This window comes from Pristiophorus japonicus, chromosome 6, assembly GCF_044704955.1.
Source record: "Pristiophorus japonicus isolate sPriJap1 chromosome 6, sPriJap1.hap1, whole genome shotgun sequence".
Lineage (NCBI taxonomy): Eukaryota > Metazoa > Chordata > Chondrichthyes > Pristiophoridae > Pristiophorus > Pristiophorus japonicus.
Window position 1 is genome coordinate 113,287,824 of NC_091982.1, and position 26,882 is coordinate 113,314,705.

Here is a 26,882-nt window from a genome sequence, read left to right on the forward strand (position 1 = left end):
TTTTTTTTTTTAAAGTGTTAACTGCAAACTGGGCCAATACTTTGCCAGATTATATTGCTGTGCTTGCAGTGGTGTCTTTTTAATGCAGACATGTTGTACTGAACATCAGTTTTCTAACTTAACTTTGCTCTATGGCTCATTTAGAAAATGCAGCTCAATTCTGATGCAAATAGAAACCTTAGTGGCAACTATTGTTCCTTGTTATAGTCATGAGTCATGATTTTTTTGTCTGGGACATTGCATGGAAAATTATCGCATTATGTATGAGTATGTACAGTATATGGCACAGATTCCCAGCAAAGCAGTTGATACTGTGTCCATTAACTCCTTCAGGAATAGACCTGGATAAATATCTCGTTTGGAATGGGATTGAATGTCTTAAAAGATCTGTTTACATTAACGCACATTTAAGTTGCATGTTTAGGGACTGGTCATCATCATCACAGGCAGTCCCTCGAATGAGGATGACTTGCTTCCACACCAAAAGGGATGAGTTCGCAGATGTTTCCATGAAGGACCCGATATTCCAGTCCTGAATTCCAGGTCATGGGGTGGAAGATGCCTTTGCGTGGATTTGTTTAACGTGTGGTGACCGCTTCACATCAGCCACCACATGGGCTTGACAGACCTAGGTCTTTATCCAGTGGCAAGGGTTAACCAGGACGACTGTAGACCTGCTCTGCTGCACGGACCTAGTGCGCGCACACATATTGCAGCGTGGGCTGACCCGTTCTGCCCCTGGGCCCTCGGCTCTTCTGGGCCCCGCATCCTCATTTGCTGCACCTTCGCCAAGATCTCTCGCCGCTCTTCCGCCATAAACAGTCGTCATACCTCCGCCACAATCCCTCTCATTACAAGTACAGTACCAGTAGCATGTCCTACATCACTGGTGTGCATGTGTTGGCTCTCTACATTTGCACTGCTAAATGTGCTTTTCTTATCCCAGTGGCAGAATTGCAGATCGGGGGTGGGGGGAGAGAAAGCAGACCAACAATCCTTCCACAGTTTTAGCAATGCAAATGTTGAGAGCAGACGGACGAACAACCCGTTTCTGCAATCTATCCTAAACAAACGGCAATGTAAAAATGCCTAAAGGCAGGTGTGGAGTGAGATGATCAAATACTTCATGGAATGTGATAGTTCCTGTGCTATTTCAGGGCTGAATGACTTCATTGTGTTCCTGAATTCCTTATGGTCTAAGATTTCTAATTCTAGCACAAACCATTTTTCTAAAAGTCAAGAGCATAAGAAAATATAGAATGAAAAATTCTCATTTCTTTTAACGACTAATGTTCATTTAGCACAGACTCTACCCATCTTAATCTATTGAAGGAGCTATCTATGCCATAGGCTTTGCAAACCATGACTGCATTCATAGGGTATTCAATGTGCTGCTCGGCCCAACAATAATTTGACTTTCTGCAGCTCCCGCTGCTATTTTAAGCTGATTAAGGAATCTATCTCTATCAAGACGGTCCCAGGTTCAATCCGTGGTTTATGTTGAGTTTACTAATTTCCAGTTAGAATGATGGTAAGGGTGTACAGTTGGCCTCCACTTCCCTCAGCTGGGGGCGGGGGGGTTCATCCAGTGTTCCCACTCCCGATTACCATCCAGTGACTTTTGCTAAACAAAAAATGCATGTGTGCATGCTGGATGTGGGCTGTATCAGACTCAGTTGTGATTCCTCCAACACAGTTGAATTGACAGCAAGTACTCCTGGCTTGCATTTTGTCCTGGCTTGCATTTTGTCCAGGTTGGTTCTGGTGGTGCACCGAGTGATTAATTTGGGAGACATGCACCAGAATGAAATGCAGTAAATACCATTGATTCTTATTTGAGAGAAATGGTACTTATTAATATTACATCTATTATATTTTTAGTTAACATCCGTTCCGAATTCCCACTGCTTTTATTTCTGTGACTGCACTTCAGTACTCTATTGTACTAGAATGATTTACAGAGGCCTGTTGTAAAATTAATCTCAGACAGGTCACACAATGGTAGTTGTGCTAAATGGGAAAATATAACTGATGCAGTAGAAGATGCTCTTCTGAGGCACATTGTTGGGGCAGAGGAGAGGGAGCTTTACTCCACATTTAACTGCTATACTTGTCTTAGGAGTGCTTGATGCTGACATGGGTATAATGGACTAGAAAATGTTCTATCCAACACTAACATCCCATATCTTAAGCACAACAAATTTATAAAAGTACAAATGCAAAATACTGCGAAAGCTGGAAATCTGAAATAAAAACAAAGTGCTGGAAATACTCAGCAGGTCAGGCAGCATCTGTGGAGAGAGAAAGAGTTAATATTTCAGGTCCATGACCCTTCGTCAGATTCACAAATTCATAAAGGTATTTGTGTTATCAATTAAGCTTCCCATCCTGAATTTATATTGAGGTTTGTTATGAGTCATTTTGTATGCCAGGAGATAGGAAATTGTTTAAACTGCTTGCCCGATATATCTACTTGTTTTTAATATAGATTTTTTGTATTGGCCATTCTACTAGCTTAACCTAGTTCCCTAAATCAGATTCAGACAAGATGAAGGAGGAGTTTTTGTTTCAAAATGAAATTGGGGTAAATTACTCTCCACTTGGTCATACTAAACCAGTTCCTGTGAGCTTGCGGATTTGCATCAAATATGAACTTCTAGCACAACAATTTGGATTTATATTTATATTGCAACTTTAACATAGAAAAAGTGCCCCAAGCTGTCTGAGGTGCAAGACAAAAATGTGGGCGCCTAGCCAAGGAGGGTGATAGTTGGAAGGGTAACTAAAAGCTTGGTCAAAAGAGGTGGGTTTCAGAATGATCTTAAAGAAGGAGAGGCAGATAGCTTTAGGAGGAAATTCCAGAGCATGAAGATTAGGCAACTGAAGGCACAGCAGCCAGAAGTGGGGCAAAGGTAGGGGGATGCACAAGAGGCTCGAGTCAGAGGAATGGAGTGTGTGGGGTGTGGTTGGGGGGGGGGGGGGTGTAGTAGGGCTGGAGGAGGTTACAGAGGTAGGAAGGGTTGAGGCCATGAAGGAATTTAAACATAAGGATTAGAATTTTAAATTTGAGGCATTGGGAAACTGGGAGCCTATGTAGATCAGCAAGGACAGTGGACAAGCAGGACTTGGGTGTGGGATCCGATATGGACAGCAGAGTTTTGGATGGGCTGAATTTTACTGATGGGTAAAGTTAAATGTTATCAGCTTGCAAATGTAAGTTGGTTATTGATGTTGAGAGACAGCATGTAAATGAAAAACAGAAGAAAATCAAGGACAGAACCTGGTATAACTCTGAGGATGGGAGGAGAAGCCATTGTAGGAAATGCGCTGGTTATGTTGGTAGAAGTGGACCATGAAAGGCTCGTTGGTGGATCCCAAAGGAGAGGTGATGGAGGATATTGGCCACAGAGAGTCGAGGAGGACAAGGAGAGTAATGCACCATGGTTACAGTCACAGAGAATGCAGTTTGTGATTTTGATTAGGGCCATTTCAATCCTGTGGCAGGGGTGGAAACCTGAGTGGAGAGATTCAGACAGAGTTGCGAGAAAGATGGGCATGGATCTGGAAGCTGGAAACATGTTGAAGGGCTTTGGAGAGGAAAGGGAGACTAGAGTTGGGGGCGATAGTTCGCACAGTCAGAGGAGTTGAGGGCAATCTTCTCTGTAAGCTGCGCTTTGTTCTGCACAACGTGTTTCTTTTAATAAATAGTCCCTTTATGCATGGCGCGCGGCCTGCTTGGGACCTTTTTGAGGTTACTGTATGGCTGCGCACCTTAGCGGAAACATTGGTCGCAGGTGGGTTTTTTGGAGGACGGAGGGGCAGTGGCGATACCGCTTTTTTGAAAGGGAAAGGGGGACAATGTCTGAGGAGAGGGAACCATTTACAATGTCAGCTAACTTGGGGACCAGGAGGGAATTTTGGTGATTGGTAGTGGAAATGCGGTCAAGGGAGTAGAAGCTGAGGCGATGGACAGGTATAATTGGAATGTGCAAATTGAAGGTCTCTTATTACACCACGTCAGCAATGATAGGCATCTTTTCCCTGCTACTGCACTTGTCTCAAAAACTTCTGCTCAGCTACTGCTTCTGTTGTCTCTTCTGCTATTTCATCGCCATTCTTGCTGCCTCTGCCCAACCTTACTGACTTATTACGTGCTCTTGGGATGTGGGTAATGTTGGCAAGGCTGCATTTATTACATGTCCCGAGTTTTCTTGAGAAGGTGATGGACTACCTTCTGTACCAATCTTTTTGTACAGCTGAGGGGCTTGCTAGGTCATTTCAAAGGGCCAGACTAGTAGGGATGGCAGCTTCCTTCTCTGAAGGACATTGATGAGTCAGTTAGGGTTTTGCAACAAAACAACTGCTTTCATGATCATTTTCTTTCTGGTGCTACCCCACAAATTACAAGATTTATTGAATTCAGTTCCACGACATGGTATGGTTGGCTTTGAATTCAACTTCTGGGATCCTAGTCCAATTCCATAACCACAACACTACCACACCGTAGCTCACTTTTTCGTACTAGGCTGTATGTTTATGCCTGATTTCTCTTCTAACATGAGCTATGATTTGGCTATTGCTGAGTTATTTTGCGGTGAAAATTCGACAGATTTTCTACCATGCACTCCTGTCTTTTAGGAAAATTGGAAAATGTGCTGTTTGACTAAATTGTTCAGGCTAAAAGACATACAACCCATAATTTTCAATATAATGCTTGATTTATGTGCTACTTTCAACTGTTTCCAAAACCAAATAGTGTTTGAAATCTTTGGGTGCTTCTTTGCTTGACGATGTCCCTTCTCGCTTCTGCAGCATGAAGATGCATGGTTGAATTGGGACTGATTTCCCCCCACCCCACCTATATCATTCTTCTGAATGACATGCCAACATACCAGATCAAAGGACTGCTTTCCCATTGAAAAGACCACAAGTTAATTTGCAAGTATAGGCGACCAACACCGCGGGGGAATTGGCTGGACACCTTCCCTTGAAATCAGTAGCTATTGCTAGATAGATTTGTGTGTTGTCTCATCCTATCCCTCCCCACTTCCATGTACTCCCCACACAGACAGACAAGACAAATAAATTGCTATTTTCAGGAACGGCTAAGAGTGTCATTTTAAATTTGCAATGTATTGGTTTGTCTAAAATTTCATTAAAAATGGAAATGTTATAGTTAAAAGCATGATGAAGCTCTTCCTTCAGATTACTGTGATCTGTATATATGGGATCACCTTCCCTATCTATGTAGACCGCATCCAGCTTTAACTGACCACCACCACCCTCAACTCCGTGATTGTGTCTCTGTCTGCCTGACATCAAGTTATGCTGGGGGAAACAAAACTTCTAATTAAAGAATAGAAGCTCTATCCTAACCCTCTATTTCATTCTCTGCTTGGGCTGAACCCGACAGTATGCAACCTCAATGTTCTGCTCTGTTCAAACCCAACATCCAGCCCACTACCTAGACTGCCTATTGCCATTTCCATCCCCATCTTACCTCACTGTTGCTATCATTCTCATCCATGCCTTTGTAACCGCCAGGCTCAACTTTCCCAACACCCTCCTAGCTAACCTCCCAAATTTCATCCAGTTCACCCAGAGCTCTGCTGCCTGCATCCTAACCTATACTAAATTCTGTATCCATTATCGTTTTTATAAATCACTTAATGTCCTCGTTCCAGCTCAGATCCTCTGCTTTTTGAAATCTGGACGATTACGCTCCAGTCATTTTGGTCCTGCAACCTGGAATTTTGTTCCTGAACTCCTCCACTTCCCTAACTTCTCAATTCACGCAGTGTCTGATTGCCACTCTGCAAAACACTTTGTGATGCTTTACTAGATTAAAGGCACAATAAAAGTGTGAATTGGCATCAACGACATTATTTCTCTTGAAAACAAATGATTTCAAATGTAATTTTACTTTTTTGGAAGTTTTTTTTAACCTTTTATGGCTTCAAAAGGCCATTGCTGTTTGTCTTGGTGACTGCTGTCTTAATGCACTTTGCAACTTGTAATCTCCAGAATCCTTCTCTGTTGCAGTGCAACTAAACTTAATTCTTACTGTGCACAAAAATGGGCATCATTCAAACGAACCCATTATGACTACTTTTTTTTTCCTGTGGATCATATTAGTGTTCTGTTGTAACACTGATATATGTGGAAGCTGTTTGCATTTTGCTGGCTTACTTTCTCTGAGTGTTTTATCTTTGAGTTCTGCATACAGCAGGTCTGTGATGTGAATTACTGGAAACTACAGCTGATTCTGGTTTAATCTTCTGTTGGCTCTTCCTCTACCCGCCCTCTGGTTAAACAAGAAATGCTGTACCAGATGGTGGAGATTTGTGCTGAAGCAAAAGGCCAAAAAATTGAATGTGATGCAGTTCAGGGCTTTGTTTTTTATGATTGATCCGAATACCCTTGGTTTTCTTTAATGCAGATTTTTGGCTGCTTGATTGTCTATCTGCTTTTTCTGTATAAGTTGTATCCAGTAAATGCAACCGATCAAGCAAGATGACAGTTGCATACATGCTGCACTTCTTTCTCTCGCTGTTCAAGAACAGTCATATTATACTTAGAAATACAACATTTTAATGTTGAGGTTAGTGTGTTCAAAAATAAAAGGTTTCCATGCTACTAGAATAAAATAGACACAAGTTCTGAAATTCGTAACCCTTAAGGCTAGTGCTATTTGTATTCTCGCTGTCTAATTAGATCACAGTTCCAAAATCTTCCGAACGAATGGCTGAGGGGTATAATTGTTTATTTTATCTCCTACTTTTTAAAATTTATTCATTCACGGGACGTGTGTGTCACTGGCAAGGCAAGTATTTTTTGCCCATCTCTATGGAGCAAATTTAATTTTCGGTCACAGATGTTTTACAGTCAAGTTGTTTTCATGATAGTTGTGAAATTAAGCCAGAAATGTAAACATAGTGTTTTTAATATGCTTTGGAGAGCAATAAAAAATTATTTGACGTACTTGAATACATTTTTAATTTATACCTCTAATAATAGCTCAAAGGCATATCCGTAAAACTAAAGATAACACCGAGGTACATCCTGCAGAAGCATAGATCTTAGTGGCTGATCCTCAGTGACTAGCATGCCCATATCTCCTGGCTGAAAAAGCAAATATGGAGGTAGGTGGTTGCAGTAGGCATTTAAATGTATACATGCATTTAATGACTTCCCAGTTTAACAAGAAATATCATATACTCAGTTGTAAAACATTGAAATCGTATATGCATTTCAGCCTCAACCGTGATTGCTCACCATTGTAATCACCATCATTTGGTGCCATAAGGAAAGAAATAACATGTATTTATATAGTGCTTTTGATGCCTTCAGGGTCTTCCAAAATGCTTCATAACCAATGAACCAATGTTGTAATGTAGGGAAATGTGGCAATGTCCCAAAAACACAAACTAGATTAAAACATGCAACATATCAGTAATTTCAATCAATGTCTCATTTTACGGTTATAATTTTGACCATAACCTGAATATTATATTAAGAGTTGCTGTAGTCTGTTAACTATTCTGCTAACGGGAACACCGCAACAGTGAAGTACAAAAATAAAATATGTACGGGCCGGATTTTCGAGAAGTTTGCGACCAGGTTTTTGCCGCGATTTGACCCTCCGAGGCGAAAGCCCGGGCGGGATCCTCGGGTAACCTGTTTGTGGCGGCGCTTCCAAATACCGCTGGGGAGAGGTGCGCGACGTGCAAAGCCTCTGATTGGGTTTGTGATCGAGTTTCGGTATTCTCCCGACCCGCACCCGAATAGTGACAGGTCAAACCTGTCGGTGCAGCCCTGTCAGCTGCAGTAAGTACGAAAACTGCAAAAAAGTAAGGTAAACTTTTTATTTTTAAAATTTTTTTGCAGTGATTATTTAGTTAAGGGTCTTGTAAATGTTTTTGGAATGTTTTTTGGAATTTTTTTTTCCCCCTCCCAAAGCCCCCCTCGCAGTGCAAACGACTCCGACTAAAGTTGCCGAACCTTGCGTTTTGCACCGCCTCCCTTACCGCAGACGTAAAGGCCGAAATTTCTGCCTAAAAACGGTAGCGCAGCGAAAACGGTAAAATTTTCACGTATTGCTACCGTTTTTGCCGAAAAACCCCGAAAGCCAAAAATCTGGCCCGTAAGTGCAGTAATAAAGTTAGTCGGCCATGGTGCTGGTGTTCAATGGCTACTCGGAACCAAGAAGCTCTTCATTATCATTGTGAAACTGGAACAGCCCATTAAAGGTAATCCAAAAGTCTTCTATAGGCGTATAAATAGTAAACTGGTCGTAAAAGGAGGCTTGGGGCCGCTTGGGGATCAAAAAGGAGACTTGCGCTTGGAGGCAGAGGGTATATCTGAGGTACTAAATAAGTACTTTACATCTGTCTTCACCAAGGAAAAAGATGCTCTGATAGACACAGTAAAGGAGGCAGTAGGGGAGGTACTGGATGGGACAAGAATTGATAAAGACGAGGTTCTAGAAAGACTGGCTCTACTTAAAGTAGGTAAGTCACCAGAACCGGATGGGATGAATCCTAAGACGCTGAGGGAAGTGAAGGAAGAATCATGGCGGTATTGCCCATAATCTTCCAATCCTCCTTAGAAACCGGGATGGTGCCAGAGGACTGGAGAATTTCAAATGTTACATTCTTGTTCAAAAACGAGTGTAAAGATAAATCCAGCAACTATAGGCCAGTCAGTTTAACCTCGGTAGTGGGGAAGCTTTTAGAAGCAATAATCAGGGACAAAATTAACAGTCACTTGGACAAGTATGGATTAATTAAGGAAAGCCAACAAGGATTTGTTAAAGGCAAATTGCGTTTAACCAACTTGATCGTGTTTTTTGATGAGGTAACAGACAAGGTTGATGAGGACAATGTGGTTGACATGGTGTACATGGATTTCCAAAAGGCGTTTGACCAAGTGCCACATAATAGGCTTGCCACCAAAGTTGAAGCCCATGGGATAAAAGGGACAGGGGCAGCATGGATACAAAATTGGCTAGGTGACAGGAAACAGAGTATTGGTGAATGATTATTTTTCGGACTGGAGGCAGGAAAACCGTGGTGTTCCCCAGGGGTTGGTTCTAGGACCGCTGCTTTTCTTAATGTATATTAATGACCTGGATGTGGGTGTACAGGGCACAATTTCAAAATTTGCAGATGACGCAAAACTTGAATGTGTAGTGAACAGTGAGGAGGAGAGTGATAGACTTCAAGAGGACATAGATAGGCTGGTCGAATGGGCGAACACGTGGCAGATGAAATTCGACGCAGAAAAGTGTGAAGTGATACATTTTGATAAAAAGAATGAGGAGAGGCAATAAAAACTAAAGGGTGCAATCCTAAAGGGGATGCATGCAGAGAGAGATCTGGGGGTATATGTGCTCAAGTTGTTGAAGGTGGCAGGGCAGGTTGAGAAAGCAGTTAAAAAAGCTTACGCGATCCTGGGCTTCGTGAATAGAGGTATAGAGTACAAAAGCGTGGAAATGAAGAAGAACCTTTATAAAACACTGGTTCGGCCTCAACTGGAGTATTGTCAAATTCTAGGCACCTCACTTTAGGAAGGATGTGAAGGCCTTGATAGGGTGCATAAAAGATTTACGAGGATGATTCCAGGGATGAGGGACTTCAGTTACTTGGATAGATTGGAGAAGCTGGGGTTGTTCTCCTTGGAGCAGAGAAAATTGGGAGGAGATTTGATAGAGGGGTTTGGACAGAGTAGATCAAGAGAAACTGTTCCCATTGGCAGAAGGGTCGAGAACCAGAGGACACAGATTTAAAGTGATTGGTAAAAGAACCAAAGACGATATAAGAAAAAAACCTTTTTACAGGGCGAGTGGTTAGGATCTGGAATGCACTGCCTGAAAGGGTGGTGGAGGTGACTCAATCACGGCTTTCAAAAGGGAGTTAGATAAGTACCTGAAAGCAGGGAAAAGTGCGAGGGAGTTGGACTCGTTGAGGTGCTCTTGCAGAGAGCCGGCACGGGCTCGCTGAGTACTATTCTGTGGAAACCTCTAATGATTCTCCAAACAGTCATCACAGGATGCAGAGCTTTTGATGCAGATACACCTGGCTTTAAATTCATTGTTCGTGAATTCTTTAACATGCTTAGGGTGCAGACTCCCAACACTGCCATTTACACACTCAAAACTTCAGTTATGGTAGGCCTCCTCATGACAGGAATGCATAATTTTAGATGTCCAATGTTGCAAAAGATTGTAATTGTTAACAGATTATAGTGACGGTTGAAATAGCATGACAGCAACTTTGGTCTATTTTTACAAGCTGCATCTCAGCGACAGAACTATATTGGAGATGCAAATTAGCCACCTTTGCTGTCCACGTGCATCAAAACATGCTGTTGCTTTCAAGTATTTTTGCAGTGCCTTCCCAGAGGTGAAAGGATTGAGTGATAAACTGCACTGCCCAATCTACAAAAATGTATTTTAATATTTTTCTTTAACCAGTGAGTGCTGATGCCTCAAGAACTGTCTTAAAGGAATTATGAGCCTGGTTACATGAGACAGCTAATCTAACATTGCTGTTTCATTATAAATTATGTACACTGTGCCTTTGTTGCACTGCACAGCAGTGTTAATGCTGCACAATGAACATAGAGCAACCAAATCTCCTTTGGTTACATCCAGTCATGGTATAAAATAGTGTTGATTTCAACATGCTTCATCCTTCCTCAGCTTGTATTGAAACATCCACATCTACCGACTTGGAAAATGACACCTAAGGCCAGTCAGGGTGCTTTCTGGTAAATGTCCATCCACCATGTACAGGCTCTGGGCTGCATACAGCGTGCTCAAGTGTCTTTTAAAATGTTGCACAGGCTAAGTTAATGTAACATTGGCATTAATTAGCTCCTTCAAGCTATGTTCACTTGGCCTGTACAAGTGAGGCACTTTAAGTAATGACACATTAGCCATGTTGGCCAGGTTAGCTGGTTGCACTGATCAAGTATTTTGTTTCTTCTAAACTTGAAGTAATATTGTATGTGTGATTATGCATCTTAGAACATAAGAAATAGGAGCAGCAGGAGTGGGCCATTCGGTCCTTCGAATCTGCAATGCCATTCAACAAGATCATGGCTGATCTTCTATCTCAACTCTACCATCCCACACTATTCCCATATCCCATGGTTCCCTTATTATCTTAGTACCTATGTGTGTGTATAGTGCTGCTTTAAGATTTAGAAGGTAAATTGGTGATCTCATTGCCAGAAATTGTTCCATTCCCCAGTGCTTCAACTTGATGAGCACAAAGATTCAACAAAACAGGGAAAAAAGATGCAGTGGAACTAAAGAATGTCCTTCATAATTTTTCACGACCATTTCTTTTCTAAATGGAGTTCTGGCTCCATGCAGTGACTCGGGTGACTGAGCCATCTGGTTTGATACTGAGCCATACAGAACACCTCTGGTTTGATTCCTGTTTGTGCTGTTAGCAAATTTTAGCTGGTGTCCTGTTGGGGGAGCAGAGTTAAAACATGCTACAACTGGCCTCCAAGGAACCGGATAATTATTGCGGTTCCTTGCGCCTGATGGCGATCCAGTTACCCCTCCTGGGTTGTGTACAACATATAGATATCCTCTAAGAACAGGAGCGGACCTGACCCTAATGGTTCCAGTGTTAGGATAGCTTGCCAATATTTACTGTCCAGCCTGCTTGGGCAAGACAACCGAGCACTAATGGCCATAAACTACCCCATCTTAAGTTATCACCTCAGCAAAAGAGGTAACGGAGGAGGAGACAGAGAATGAAGGATGAGATTCCCTCATGTGTACATCTGGTCTTGCTGCTGCTTATTTCATGCAGAACAACTTGTATAGCATTTTTGCTTGTCATCTGAGCTCATTTGCCAGTCTGATTTCCTGTGTGTACTTTATATCGTATTAGTAAATATTTTGACATTCAGTTCCTGGCTTTAAATTCATTTATTTCAGATTGTGATAACAGTGGCAGTGACTTTACGTCGGTGACTTAAGTTGGATTTTTGTTCCCTCCCAACAGTAAAGAGCATTGCTCAAGCTAAACTTTTGGTTTATGACTAATCTGAATTGAAATGCATTCCTGGCAGTGTCCAACTGGTCCCCTGTGAGCTCTGAGTCTGCTGCTAACGCTGTTGATTTGGGATTCTGAGCTCTGAGAGGCTGCAATGGATGTGCAGAAATTGTAAACTGAGACATGCTCTCAAAAACAAGACATCCTTTCTGAAACATAGTCATAATTTAAGGTGACTGACAGTTTATTGACTTACCTCAAACAATAGCTCCCATAGTTCTGCTTTTGGAGAAATAAACTTGGAACCTATCCAATCATGTGAACTTCCGTGATCATTATTTTTCTCCAAATTTCTCCCTTTCCTATTTGGGCCATTCTTTGTGAGTTAACCTAGATATTGAAGGCTAGCATGCTATTTGCTGGTGCCAGCCTTATCCAGTTCTTGCCCAATGTCCACATCTGTGCACTTGCCAACATTGTCACTGGATATCAGTCAGTAGTAGGAACTCTTATTATTACACGGTGACCATAGTCCAGGGACATTGAGGCCAATTGTAGCACCTTATTGCTAGCCTAAAAAGAAAGACTTGCATTTATATAGTGCCTTTCACGACCTCTGGACGTCCTAAAGTGCTTTAGAGCCATCTAAGTGCTTTTTGAAGTGTAATGTAGGAACTGGGGCAGCTAAATTGTGCATGGCAAGCTCCGACAAACAGCAGTTTGATAATGAGTAGATAATCTGTTTGTGATGTTGATTGCGGGATAAGTATTGGCCAGGATACCAGGGGAAAATCCTTTGCTTCTCTTCGAAATAGTGCAATGAGATCTTTTACGTCCACCTGAGAGAGCAGATGGTGCCTCGGTTTAACAACTCATCTGAAAGATGGCACCTCCAACAGTGCAGTACTCCCTCAGTACTACATTGGAATGGGACTTGAACACAACCTTCTGACTCCGAGGCTGACACTATTGGCTTAAATAAATCATAGAATAGTGCATCACAGAAGGAGGCCATTTGGCCCATCGAATTTGTGCCAGCTCTCTTAAAGAGCAGTCCAGTTAGTCCTGCTTTCCTGCTCTTTCCCCATATCCCTGCAATTATTTCTCCAAGTATTTATCCAATTCACATTTGAAGACTACTATTGACTCTGCATCCACCACCCTATTGGGCAGTGCATTCCAAATCCAAACCATTCATTGTGTAAAAAAAGATTTTCCTCATTTTGCCTCTAGTCCTTTTACCAATCACCTTAAGTCTGTGCCTTCTCATTATTGACCCTTCAGCCATTGGAAACAGTTTCTCATTATTTACTCTATCTGAATCCTTCATGATTTTGAACACCTCTATCAAATCTCCTCTTCGCCTTCTCTGCTCTAAGGCGAACAACCCCAGCTTCTCCAGTCTATCCACATAACTGAAGTCCCTCATCCCTGGAACCATTCTAGTAAATCTGTGCCCTCTCCAAAGCCTTTATGTTCTTCCTAAAATGTGGTGCCCAGAATTGGACACAATACTCCAGCTAGGGCTGAACTAGTGTTTTGTATAGATTTAGCATAACTTTCTGGCTTTTGTACTCTGTTTATAAAACCCAGGATCCAATATGCTTTATTAACTTCTTTGTTAACCTGTCCTGGCACTTTCAAAGATTTGTGCACAAACACCCCCAGGTTGCTCTGTTCTTGCAACCCCTTTAAAATTGTCCCATTTAGCATTTATTGTCTATCTTCAATCTTCCTATCAAAATGTATCACATCGCACTTTTTTTTGCATTGAATTTCATCTGCTATGTGTCCACCCATTGCACCAGCCTGTCTATGTCCTCTTGAAGTCTATTACTATCTTCCTCACTGTTTACTGCACTTCCATGTTTTGTCATGTGTATATTTTAAAATTGTGAATTTATCCCCAAGTCCAAATCATTAATGTATTTCAAAAACAGCAGTGGTCCTAGTATGGACGCTTGGGGAATTCCACTGTATACCTCCCTCCAGTTCAAAAAGCAACCATTCACTACAACGCTCGATGTTTTCTATCCCTTAACCAATTTTGTATCCATGCTGCTAATGCCCCATATATCCCATGGGCTTCAATTTTGCTAACGAGCCTAATATGTGGTACAGGTACTTTATCAAATGCCTTTTGAAAGTCCATATACACATCAACCACACTGCCCTCATCCAACCTCTGTTGCCTCATCAAAAAAACTCAATCAAGTTAGTCAAACACGATTTGCCCTTAACAAATCCGTGCTGGCTCTGCTTTCTTTGGCCATGCTTGTCCAAATGGCTGTTAATTTTCTCCCAGATTATTGTTTCTAAAATCTTCCCCACCAATGTTAAACTGACAAGTTGGTGAGAGGGGAGCGACCTGTTAAAAGCCCAGCGGGAGATCGAGAGCCAGCGGCAGTTGGTGAGAGGGGAGCGACCTGTCAAAAGCCCAGCGGGAGATCGAGAGCCAGCGGCAGTTGGTGAGAGGGGAGCGACCTGTCAAAAGCCCAGCGGGAGATCGAGAGCCAGCGGCAGTTGGTGAGAGGGGAGCGACCTGTCAAAAACCCAGCGGGAGATCGAGAGCCAGCAGCAGTTGGTGAGAGGGGAGCGACCTGTCAAAAGCCCAGCGGGAGATCGAGAGCCAGCGGCAGTTGGTGAGAGGGGAGCGACCTATAAAAGGCCCAGCGGGAGATCGAGAGCCAGCGGCAGTTGGTGAGAGGGGAGCGACCTGTCAAAAGCTCAGCGGGAGATCGAGAGCCAGCAGCAGTTGGTGAGAGGGGAGCGACCTGTCAAAAGCCCAGCGGGAGATCGAGAGCCAGCGGCAGTTGGTGAGAAGGGAGCGACCTGTCAAAAGCGTACCGGTGCAGCTACAGCGGGAGAGAAAGCAAAATAGAAGTAGAAAGTAATCAAAAAGTGACGTCACAGCCAATGTGGTAAGTGATTGGCTGGTGATTGGTGAGTAGCTTTTCTTTTCTTTTTATTGTTATTACCAATTTAAGGGTATCTAAGGTTAAGACATGGCAGGAGAGCTCGGCCATGTGATATGCTCCTCCGATACCATGTGGGAACTCGGGGACACTTCCGGTGTCCCTGGGCGCTACGTGTGTGGGAAGTGTATCCGCCTCGAGCTCTTGACGGTCCGCGTTGCGGAATTGGAGCTGAGGGTGGATTCACTCTGGAGCATCCACGATGCTGAGAATGACGTGAGTATCACTTGTAGTGAGTTGGTCTTACCGCAGGAGAAGGGTCCACAGCCAGATAGGGAATGGAAGACCAGCAGGAAGAGCAGTGCAAGAAAGATAGTGCAGGGGTCCCCTGTGGTCATCCCCCTGCAAAACAGATACACTGCTTTGAGTACTGTTGGGGAGGATGACTCATCAGGGGAGGGCAGCAGCCAAGTTCATGGCACCGTAGGTGGCTCTGCTGCAAAGGAGGGCAGGAAAAAGAGTGGGAGCGCGATAGTGATAGGGGATTCGATGGTGAGGGGGAATAGATAGGCGTTTCTGCGGACGCAACCGAGACTCCAGGATGGTATGTTGCCTCCCTGGTGCAAGGGTCAAGAATGTCTCGGAGCGGGTGCAGGACATTCTGAAATGGGAGGGAGAACAGCCAGTTGTCGTGGTGCACATTGGTACCAACGATATAGGTAAAAAAAAGGGATGAGGTCCTACGAAAAGAATTTAAGGAGCTAGGAGCTAAATTAAAAAGTAGGACCTCAAAAGTAGTAATCTCGGGATTGCTACCAGTGCCACGTGCTAGTCAGAGTAGGAATCGCAGGATAGCGCAGATGAATACATGGCTTGAGCAGTGGTGCAGCAGGGAGGGATTCAAATTCTTGGGGCATTGGAACCGGTTCTGGGGGAGGTGGGACCAGTACAAACCGGACGGTCTGCACCTGGGCAGGTCCGGAACCAATGTCCTAGGGGGAGTGTTTGCTAGTGCTGTTGGGGAGGAGTTAAACTAATATTGCAGGGGGATGGGAACCTATACAGGGAGACAGAGGGAGACAAAAATGAGGCAAAAGCAAAAGACAGAAAGGAGATGAGGAAAAGTGGAGGGCAGAGAAACCCAAGGCAAAGAACAAAAAGGGCCACTGTACAGCAAAATTCTAGAAGGACAAAGGGTGTTAAAAAAGCAAGCCTGAAGGCTTTGTGTCTTAATGCAAGGAGTATCCGCAATAAGGTGGATGAATTAACTGTGCAAATAGATGTTAACAAATATGATGTGATTGGGATTACGGAGACGTGGCTCCAGGATGATCAGGGCTGGGAACTCAACATCCAGGGGTATTCAACATTCAGGAAGGATAGAATAAAAGGAAAAGGAGGTGGGGTAGCATTGCTGGTTAAAGAGGAGATTAATGCAATAGTTAGGAAAGACATTAGCTTGGATGATGTGGAATCTATATGGGTAGAGCTGCAGAACACTAAAGGGCAAAAATCGTTAGTGGGAGTTGTGTACAGACCTCCAAACAGTAGTAGTGATGTTGGGGAGGGCATCAAACAGGAAATTAGGAGTGCATGCAATAAAGGTGCAGCAGTTATAATGGGTGACTTTAATATGCACATAGATTGGGCTAGCCAAACTGGAAGCAATACGGTGGAGGAGGATTTCCTGGAATGCATAAGGGATGGTTTTCTAGACCAATATGTCGAGGAACCAACTAGGGGGGAGGCCATCTTAGACTGGGTGTTGTGTAATGAGAGAGGATTAATTAGCAATCTCATTGTGCGAGGCCCCTTGGGGAAGAGTGACCATAATATGGTGGAATTCTGCATTAGGATGGAGAATGAAACAGTTAATTCAGAGACCATGGTCCAGAACTTAAAGAAGGGTAACTTTGAAGGTATGAGGCATGAATTGGCTAAGATAGATTGGCTAATGATACTTAAGGGGTTGACTGTGGATGGGCAATGGCAGACATTTAGAGACCGCATGGATGAATTACAACAATTGTACATTCCTGTCTGGCGTAAAAATAAAAAAGGGAAGGTGGCTCAACCGTGGCTATCAAGGGAAATCAGGGATAGTATTAAAGCCAAGGAAATGGCATACAAATTGGCCAGAAATAGCAGCGAACCTGGGGACTGGGAGAAATTTAGAACTCGGCAGAGGAGGACAAAGGGTTTGATTAGGGCAGGGAAAATGGAGTACGAGAAGAAGCTTGCAGGGAACATTAAGGCGGATTGCAAAAGTTTCTATAGGTATGTAAAGAGAAAAAGGTTAGTAAAGACAAACGTAGGTCCCCTGCAGTCAGAATCAGGGGAAGTCATAACGGGGAACAAAGAAATGGCAGACCAATTGAACAAGTACTTTGGTTCAGTATTCACTAAGGAGGACACGAACAACCTTCCGGATATAAAAGTGGTCAGAGTGTCTATTAAGGAGGAGGAACTGAGGGAAATCTTTATTAGTCGGGAAATTGTGTTGGGGAAATTGATGGGATTGAAGGCCGATAAATCCCCAGGGCCTGATGGACTGCATCCCAGAGTACTTAAGGAGGTGGCCTTTGAAATAGCGGATGCATTGACAGTCATTTTCCAACATTCCATTGACTCTGGATCAGTTCCTATCGAGTGGAGGGTAGCCAATGTAACCCCACTTTTTAAAAAAGGAGGGAGAGAGAAAGCAGCCTGACCTCAGTAGTGGGTAAAATGATGGAATCAATTATTAAGGATGTCATAGCAGCGCATTTGGAAAATGGTGACATGATAGGTCCAAGTCAGCATGGATTTGTGAAAGGGAGATCATGCTTGACAAATCTTCTGGAATTTTTTGAGGATGTTTCCAATAAAGTGGACAAAGGAGTACCAGTTGATGTGGTATATTTGGACTTTCAGAAGGCTTTCGACAAGGTCCCACACAGGAGATTAACGTGCAAAGTTAAAGCACATGGGATTGGGGGTAGTGTGCTGACGTGGATTGAGAACTGGTTGTCAGACAGGAAGCAAAGAGTAGGAGTAAATGGGTACTTTTCGGAATGGCAGGCAGTGACTAGTGGGGTACCGCAGGGTTCTGTGCTGGGGCCCCAGCTGTTTACATTGTACATTAATGATTTAGACGAGGGGATTAAATGTAGTATCTCCAAATTTGCGGATGACACTAAGTTGGGTGGCAGTGAGAGCTGCGAGGAGGATGCTATGAGGCTACAGAGTGACTTGGATAGGTTAGGTGAGTGGGCAAATGCGTGGCAGATGAAGTATAATGTGGATAAATGTGAGGTTATCCACTTTGGTGGTAAAAACAGAGAGACAGACTATTATCTGAATGGTGACAGATTAGGAAAAGGGAAGGTGCAACGAGACCTGGGTGTCATGGTACATCAGTCATTGAAGGTTGGCATGCAGGTACAGCAGGCGGTTAAGAAAGCAAATGGCATGTTGGCCTTCATAGCGAGGGGATTTGAGTACAGGGGCAGGGAGGTGTTGCTACAGTTGTACAGGGCCTTGGTGAGGCCACACCTGGAGTATTGTGTACAGTTTTTGTCTCCTAACTTGAGGAAGGACATTCTTGCTATTGAGGGAGTGCAGCGAAGATTCACCAGACTGATTCCCGGGATGGTGGGACTGACCTATCAAGAAAGACTGGATCAACTGGGCTTGTATTCACTGGAGTTCAGAAGAGTGAGAGGGGACCTCATAGAAACGTTTAAAATTCTGACGGGTTTAGACAGGTTGGATGCAGGAAGAATGTTCCCAATGTTGGGGAAGTCCAGAACCAGGGGTCACAGTCTAAGGATAAGGGGTAAGCCATTTAGGACCGAGATAAGGAGAAACTTCTTCACCCAGAGAGTGGTGAACCTGTGGAATTCTCTACCACAGGAAGTAGTTGAGGCCAATTCACTAAATATATTCAAAAGGGAGTTGGATGAAGTCCTTACTACTCGGGGGATCAAGGGGTATGGCGTGAAAGCAGGAAGTGGGTACTGAAGTTTCATGTTCAGCCATGAACTCATTGAATGGCGGTGCAGGCTAGAAGGGCTGAATGGCCTGCTCCTGCACCTATTTTCTATGTTTCTATGACTGGCTTGTAATTGCCAGGTTTATCCTTCTCTCCTTTTTTGAACAACGGTATAATATTTGCATTAAACCAGTGCTTTGGCACCACCCCTATATCTAAGGAGGATTGGAAGATTGTGACCAGCACTTCTGCAATTTCTACCCTTGTTTCCCTCAAATCTAGGATGCACCCATCTGGCCCAGAAAACTTATCCACATCAAGTACTGCCAGCCTTTCTAGGATCTCCTTTTTATCTATTTTTACTTCATCCAGTATCCCAACAATCTCCCTGTTTACCATAGCTTTGGCAAAGTCTTCTTCCTTGGTAAACACTGATGCAAAGTACTCATTTAGCACCTCAGCTATGTCTTTTGCCTCCACCAATAGTTCTTCATTTTGGTTCCTAATCGCCCCCATTGAACACAGATCAGGAATTAGACCTGGCAGCGTCTGCGATTATATTGCCCAGGCAGTGAATTTACCTATCCCACCTCAGTCTGACAGCTAGTTAAAAAATGTAAGATTCATAGCCCGAAATATGCAATATAGTTTATGTGGAAGTAAGCATTAGTGACAATAACTTTTTATATTATGAAGTTTAAACTTTGTATTGGCATAGGAGGGGAAGAGAAGAGGAAAAAAAATACAAGGTAACTTAAAATCTTGGTTGTTGTATCTGGCTGTGGTGATCCAAAAGCTAGCGTCAACACTGAGAATTTTCTGGTGTTTTGAGACCATTTTACCTTGAATTGAATCCCAGTTTTCTATTTCTTGCTAGGACACGTAAAACAGCAGCTAGAAGTGTGCCAGGCAGTTGGTTTGTAATTCAGCCAAGTATGCATTGGTATGGTGTAGGGAGCTGTGCTGAATTATGCAGTAATTGGCACAGAGAGTTCTTCTGACCTTTTCCAAATTAACTTTCACTTGCCGAAAACAGTTAACCCCAAACTAGAGGAAGCAATTTTAAAAATGAATAAAATGCACTGTAGAGGAGTTTTTCAGTGTAAGATAGGAGGGAAACAAAGATAGAAACATAGAAATTTACAGCACAGAAGGAAGCCATTTCGGCCCATCGTGTCCACGCCGGCCGACAAAGAGCCGCCACGGCCCTTGGTCATCAGCCCTAAAGGTTCCATATAAACCTATGAGTAATGATGGAAAGGCAAAGAGTACCCAGCCCAACCAGTCCGCCTCACACAACTACGACACTCCTTATACTGAAACATTCTGTACTCAACCCCAACCGGAGCCATGTGATCTCCTGGGAGAGGCAAAAACCAGATTAAAAACCCAGGCCAATTTAGAGAAAAAAATCTGGGAAAGAAAAGTAAAGGCATTGATACTAAAAAGTAGGTGAGCTGTCTTTAGTTTTCTGCTCACTGGAGTTAGTTGGGTGAGTGGGTGTGGGAGAGGGGGGCAGAAGAAAAACTCACTTTTGAGTGGAATTTTCCAATCTTGCTGTTCAACACTGAATAATTTTGATGACTTAGTGAGACTTCGTTGTAGTTATAGGTTGTTGCTCAAAGCTTGCTCGCCATATAGCTAATGTAGGTTTTGATGTTTAATTATGCTCCATAGAAGAACTCACACCTGGCTAAGATGGTCCTCTAAGGAATACTTTGCTGATATCCTATTAGTCTGCAATTGCCATGTTTTCTGCTCCAATTGTAGTACAGGTTGAACCTCCCATATCCGGAGCCCTCAGGACCTGGCCTATTCCGGATAAGGGATTTTTCCGGACGAGGAGTGGTCACATTAAATTGGATGGTACAGGTTCTAAGCAAGGGGATATTGGGGTTGGGAGTACGGCAGAGAGATAATGGAGAGGTGGGGGGCGGGCAGTAGATTGCGGGGTCAGGCCAGCGATTGCGAGAGTCGGCAGCGAGGAAGAACTTCAATTTGTTCATATCGGAGTTCTGTGCATGCGCCACCCGGTGGCCGTGAATGGTTCCGGACGAGTGGTGGTTCCGGATAAGGGAACCTGTCATCTTTCTCTCGGGCCACTTTTATGATTTTATAATTGTGCTTATTCATACCAGTCATGCTCTTGAAGATGCACATTTTATATCTTTTATAGCAGTGCTTTTCAAAATTTTCGGTGTGAGGCGGAACTTACTCATCCCAACTTTACAAAGACCGTGTCAGATACCCAAAGGATTTTTTATTTGGTATAGAGCAACAGAAATAACTTGCTAGAAAGTTAACAAATACAGAAATTTGATCACCCTAGACCTCAGGCATCTGCTGCACTAGGATCGGTGGCCCGAGTCTGAAAATATATGCTTCGAAAGGTCCCAGGAATTTACTATTGTGCCATTACCATCTCATTTTTGCCCATCATCCCTTTTGTCTCTTAAATCACTCCTGCCTTCCACCCTATCACAGACCTTCCCTTTTGTTCTTTCCTCCCCATTCTCTTTCGCTGCCACTGCACTTGCTTAAAAATCTGTTACATTTCAAACTTTTCCAATTCTGAAGAAGGGTTACCGACCCGAAATGTTAATTCTGTTTCTTTCCACAGATGCTACCTGACTCGCTGAGATGTCCAGCATTTTCTATTTTTACTCCAGGAATTTACTGTTGGTGATCTCAAGGATATTTGTTGATGCGCCATGATCTTGTAAATTGACAGCAAACTAATGTTTTCTCTCATCAGATGCCCTCTTTACATTGCAGACGGGCATTAAGAGGCCATTCTGAAGTCGGGCTGAAGGAAATTACAGAGATAGGGAGGGGCGAAGCCATGGAGGGATTTGAAAACAAGGATGAGAATTTTGAAATTGAGGCGTTGCTTAACCAGGAGCCAGTGTAGGTCAAAAAGCACAGGGGTGATGGGTGAACAGGACTCGGTGCGAGTTAGCACACAGGCAGCCGAGTTTCGGATCAACCTCAAGTTTACGTAAGGTAGAATGTATGAGGCCAGCCAGGAGTGCGTTGTAATACTTGAGTCTAGAGGTAACAAAGGCATGGATGAGGTTTTCAGCAGCGGATCAGCTAAGGCAAGGGCGGAGATGGGCAATGTTACGGAGGTGTAAATCGGCAGTCTTAGTTATGCTGTGGATATGTGGTCGAAAGCTCATTTCAGGGTCCAATATGACGACAAGGTTGCGAACAGTATAGTTCAGCCTCAGACAGAAGTTGGGGAGAGGGATGGAAGTCAGTAGCTAGGGAACGGAGTTTGTGGCAGGGACCCAAACAATGACTTCGGTCTTCCCACTATTTAATTGGAGAAAATTTCTGCTCATCCAGAACTGGATGTCGGACAAGCAGTGTGACAATTTAGAGACTGAGAAGGGGTTGCGAGAAATGGTAGTGAGGTAGAGCTGGGTGTCATCATCGTACATGTGGAAACTGATGCTGTGTTTTCGGATGATGTCGCCAAGGGGCAACGTGTAGATAAGAAATAGGAGGAGGCCAAGGATAAATCCTTGGGGGACACCAGAGTTAACGATGTGGGGCAGGAAAATAAGAACATAAGAAATAGGAGTAGGAGTAGGCCATACGGCCCCTCGAGCCTGCTCCGCCATTTAATACGATCATGGCTGATCCGATCATGAACTCTGGTCCATTTCCCTGCCCGCTCCCCATAACCCTTTATCCCGTTATCGTTTAAGAAACTCTCTATTTCTGTCTTAAATTTATTCAATGTCCCAGCTTCCACAACTCTCTGAGGCAGTGAATTCCACAGATCCACAACCCTCAGAAGAAATTTCTCCTCATCTCAGTTTTAAATGGGCGGCCCCTTATTCTAAGATTATGCCCTCTAGTTCTAGTCTTCCCCCATCAGTGGAAACATCCTCTCTGCATCCACCTTGTCATGTCTCCTCATAATCTTATACGTTTCGATAAGATCACCTCTCATTCTTCTGAATACCAATGAGTAGAGGCCCAACTTACTCAACCTTTCCTTATAAGTCAACCCCTTCATCCCTGGAATCAACCTTGTGAACCTTCTCTGAACTGCCTCCAAAGCAAGTATATCCTTTCATAAATATGGAAACCAAAACTGCACACAGTATTCCAGGTGTGGCCTCACCAATACCCTGTATAACTGTAACAAGACTTCCCTGCTTTTATACTCCATCCCCTTTGCAGTAAAGACCAATATTCCATTGGCCTTCCTGATCACTTGCTGTACCTGCATACTAACCTTTTGTGTTTGAATGGGGAGAAATTACAACATGCTGAGATGCAGAGGGACCTGGGGGTCCTTGTGCATGAATCCCAAAAAGTTAGTTTGCAGGTGCAGCAGGTAATCAGGAAGACGAATGGAATGTTGGCCTTCATTGCGAGAGGGATGGAGTACAAAAGCAGGGAGGTCCTGCTGCAACTGTATAGGGTATTGGTAAGGCCGCACCTGGAGTACTGCGTGCAGTTTTGGTCAACTTACTTAAGGAAGGATATACTTGCTTTGGAGGGGGTACAGAGACGATTCACTCGGCTGATTCCGGAGATGAGGGGGTTACCTTATGATGATAGATTGAGTAAACTGGGTCTTTATTCGGAGTTCAGAAGGATGAGGGGTGATCTTATATAAATATTTAAAATCATGAAAGGGATAGACAAGATAGAGGCAGAGAGGTTGTTTCCACTGGTCGGGGAGACTAGAACTAGGGGGCACAACCTCAAAATACGGGGGAGCCAATTTAAAACCGAGTTGAGAAGGAATTTCTTCCAGAGGGTTGTGAATCTGTGGAATTCTCTGCCCAAGGAAGCAGTTGAGGCTAGCTCATTGAATGTATTCAAGTCACAGATAGATAGATTTTTAACCAATAAAGGAATTAAGGGTTACGGGGAGAGGGCGGGTAAGTGGAGCTGAGTCCACGGCCAGATCAGCCATGATCTTATTGAATGGCGGAGCAGGCTCGAGGGGCTAGATGGCCTACTCCTGTTCCTAATTCTTATGTTCTTATGTTCTTATGTTTCATGCACAAGTACTCCCAGGTCCAACTGTACTGCAGCACTTTGCAATCTTTCTCCATTTAAATAATAACTTGCTCTTTGATTTTTTTTCTGCCAAAGTGCATAACCTCTCACTTTCCAACATTATATACCATCTGCCAAATTTTTGCCCACTCACTTGAGCCTGTCTATGTCCTTTTGCAGATTTTGTGTGTCCTCACATTTTGCTTTTCCTCCCATCTTTGTATCATCAGCAAACTTGGCTACATTACACTCTGTCCCTTCTTCCAAGTCATTAATATAGATTGTAAATAGTTGGGGTCCCAGCACTGATCCCTGCAGCACCCCACTAGTTACTGATTGCCAACCCGAGAATGAACCATTTAACGTTGCAGGTGATTCTCTGGCTCCCTGCCTCGGCCCCCGCTCCACGTGCCGCCCGCCGCCCGGGAGATGCTCGCCGCGCTGGGGAGAGGGACAGGGCCTGCTCAGGCGAGAGCTACAAACCTACTGTGCCCGGCGAGCCCTGAGGACCATTGCCTGCAGTCGAACTGACACCCTGCCGACGCCGCCCCTCGACACTGCTCCCAGGGATTACCCGCCAAAGATAAAGCAACTGGTGCACGAAATAGCGAGCCTAAAGCTTCTCGAGATCTCCGACTTAAATGAACTCCTTAAGAAAACACTCAAAATTCAGGATATTGGAATGCTGCCGATGACTGGAGGGATGGCAGCTGCTCGGCCTGTTTCGCCGACAGAAGATGAGGTGGTGCTGGTGAAGAAGGAGAAGACCCATTTCACGGTGAAACTGGTGGAATTCAAGGTGGTCGAGAAAGTGAAACTCGTTAAAGAAGTGAAGAACTGCATTTCTGGGCTCAACCTTGTGCAGGCAAACAAGCTGGTAGAATCCCTTCCTCAGGCGGTAAAACCCAATGTCGCAAAGGAAGAGGCGAAAAAAATGAAGACTGCTCTCGAGGCAGCGGGCGGAACCGTTCACCTAGAATAATTCTCTTCTTCCTGCCAATGTCTGGCCTGGAGTATACTATGAAGACCAATGCTTGGGCCTTCTCAGTCCAGTGAGCAAGTGATGCCACCGAGCTTGATATACTGTATCATAGGACTCGTAAAGTACTCAGCGGGGGAGTGTAGTTTGACCAAGATATTGTTTGTATGTGCGTCTACATATTATGGTTTTGTACCACTTCTAAAGTGCAGCTACTTGCCTGATAGAAATGACGGAGATACTGTAAGTGCCCAGTTGATGCAGCAACCGTCACTGGGAATCAACCCTCAATCTCCATGTACTGCATGTGTCATTTTCATGTGACATTAAATGAGGGGGAAAGAGAAAAAAAAGAAAAAAAATATTTTCAAAACTCCAAAAAAGAATGGAACCAGGTGAGTGCAGTCACAGTCACAAACAATGTAATTTGTGACTTTGATGGGAGCTGTTTTGGCACTGTGGCAAGGGCGGAATTCTAATTGGAGGGATTCAAGCATGGAGTTGCGAGAAAGATGGGCACAGATTTGGGAGCTGACAACGTGTTCAAGGAAAGGGACGTTGGAGATGGGGTGGTAGTTTGCAAAGACAGAGGGGTCAAAAGTTGTTTTTTTGATTAGAGGGGTGATGACGGCAGATTTGTGGGAGCGGGGGACGGTACCTGAGGAGAGCGAACCTTTAACAATGTCAGCTAACATGGGAGCCAGCTTGGTGGGAATAGAGTCAAGGGAACAGGAAATTATTCTCATGGACAAGATGAGCTCGGAGAGAAACTAGAGAAAGATGTGAGGCCCGATCTAGGATGGAGAGGGGGGGACGGGCGGGGGATTCTTTGAGAAAGTTTGGCCCGTAGACTAGGGGAAGGAAGGAAAGTGGCAGAGGCAGCTGAACAGATGGTCTCAATTTTATTATTGGAGGTGAGGAGACAGGAGAAGGGAGTTTAAGACTTCAGTTAGCAGTGGAGAATAGAAGCTGGGTTTTAATAGTGAGCAGTTTTTAGCAGACGAGAACAGGACCCGATAATGATTTGTTGTCCAGTTAGATTTGACGGTGAATGGCTAAACCAGTTGTCCACCATAGTCATTCAAGTCTGCAAACCCTTACTTAAGCGAGTGAAGATGAGGGCCAAACCAGGGGGAACGGCCAGGGTGAGAGAGAGTAATTGTTTTAATAGGGACTAGGGCATCAAAGGTGCTGGTGAGGGTGTGATTGAGCAGATCGGAAGCTGTAGAAATGTCATGGTGAATGGAGGGCCAAAGGCTGGACAGTTGGGAGTTCATAAGTGCAGTTGAGAGTTTTTTTTCAGGGTCAGACACAGAAGGAAGTAGGGTTGGGGGGTGCCGAAGGGGGATGTGTGTGGAGAGCGATACGAGGAAGTGGTCAGAGGAGGCCTTACCTGTGATTGACACAACGGGAGTTGCGAGGCCACAAGAGCTGGCACGGTCGAGGAGGTGTCTGTGAATATGTGTTGGGGAGTTTACGTGGAGGGAGAGATTAAGGAAGACTAGGAAGCTGGTGAAGTCAGGAGTTACATCATGATGATTGAGATGGAGGTTGAAATCACCGTGGATGAGAAGTTGTTAGGAGCAGAGGCTGAGGGAGGAAAGCAGTGAAGATGCCTCGATAATAAAACAATTTATGGTACTTGGGTGGGCGGTCGAGAACGAGAATTTTAATTGAGAGGGGTTGAAATAAGGTGGATGCTCAAAGGAGGAGAAAGTACCGTTAGAGTAGGGGGACAGACCAAGATGTGATTTGCTGAATATCGCAGAGATATCGGTGATCATGGATGAATCTGAAACAGGATGGTTGAAATTTAAGCTAGAATCCATATAGAATGCAGATATAAAGATGTAGATGGGTGCTGTGAAAAGAGAAGTGACTGTAAATGTAGGTCTTGGCAAGTACGTGATCAAATGCAAGAAGGGAAAGAGATAGCAATGATGGTGAACACAGTTAAAGATAATCAGAAATCA

General features: G+C 44.0%; 1 protein-coding gene and 1 pseudogene across 1 annotated transcript in view; both read left to right on the top strand.

Moving 5' to 3' along the window:
- Positions 1–26,882, top strand: part of LOC139265759 (fibronectin type-III domain-containing protein 3A-like) — a 207,236-nt gene that overhangs the window by 14,642 nt on the left and 165,712 nt on the right. The gene's annotated exons all lie outside the window — the stretch shown is intronic.
- Positions 24,360–24,912, top strand: LOC139265216 (large ribosomal subunit protein bL12m pseudogene; annotated as a pseudogene).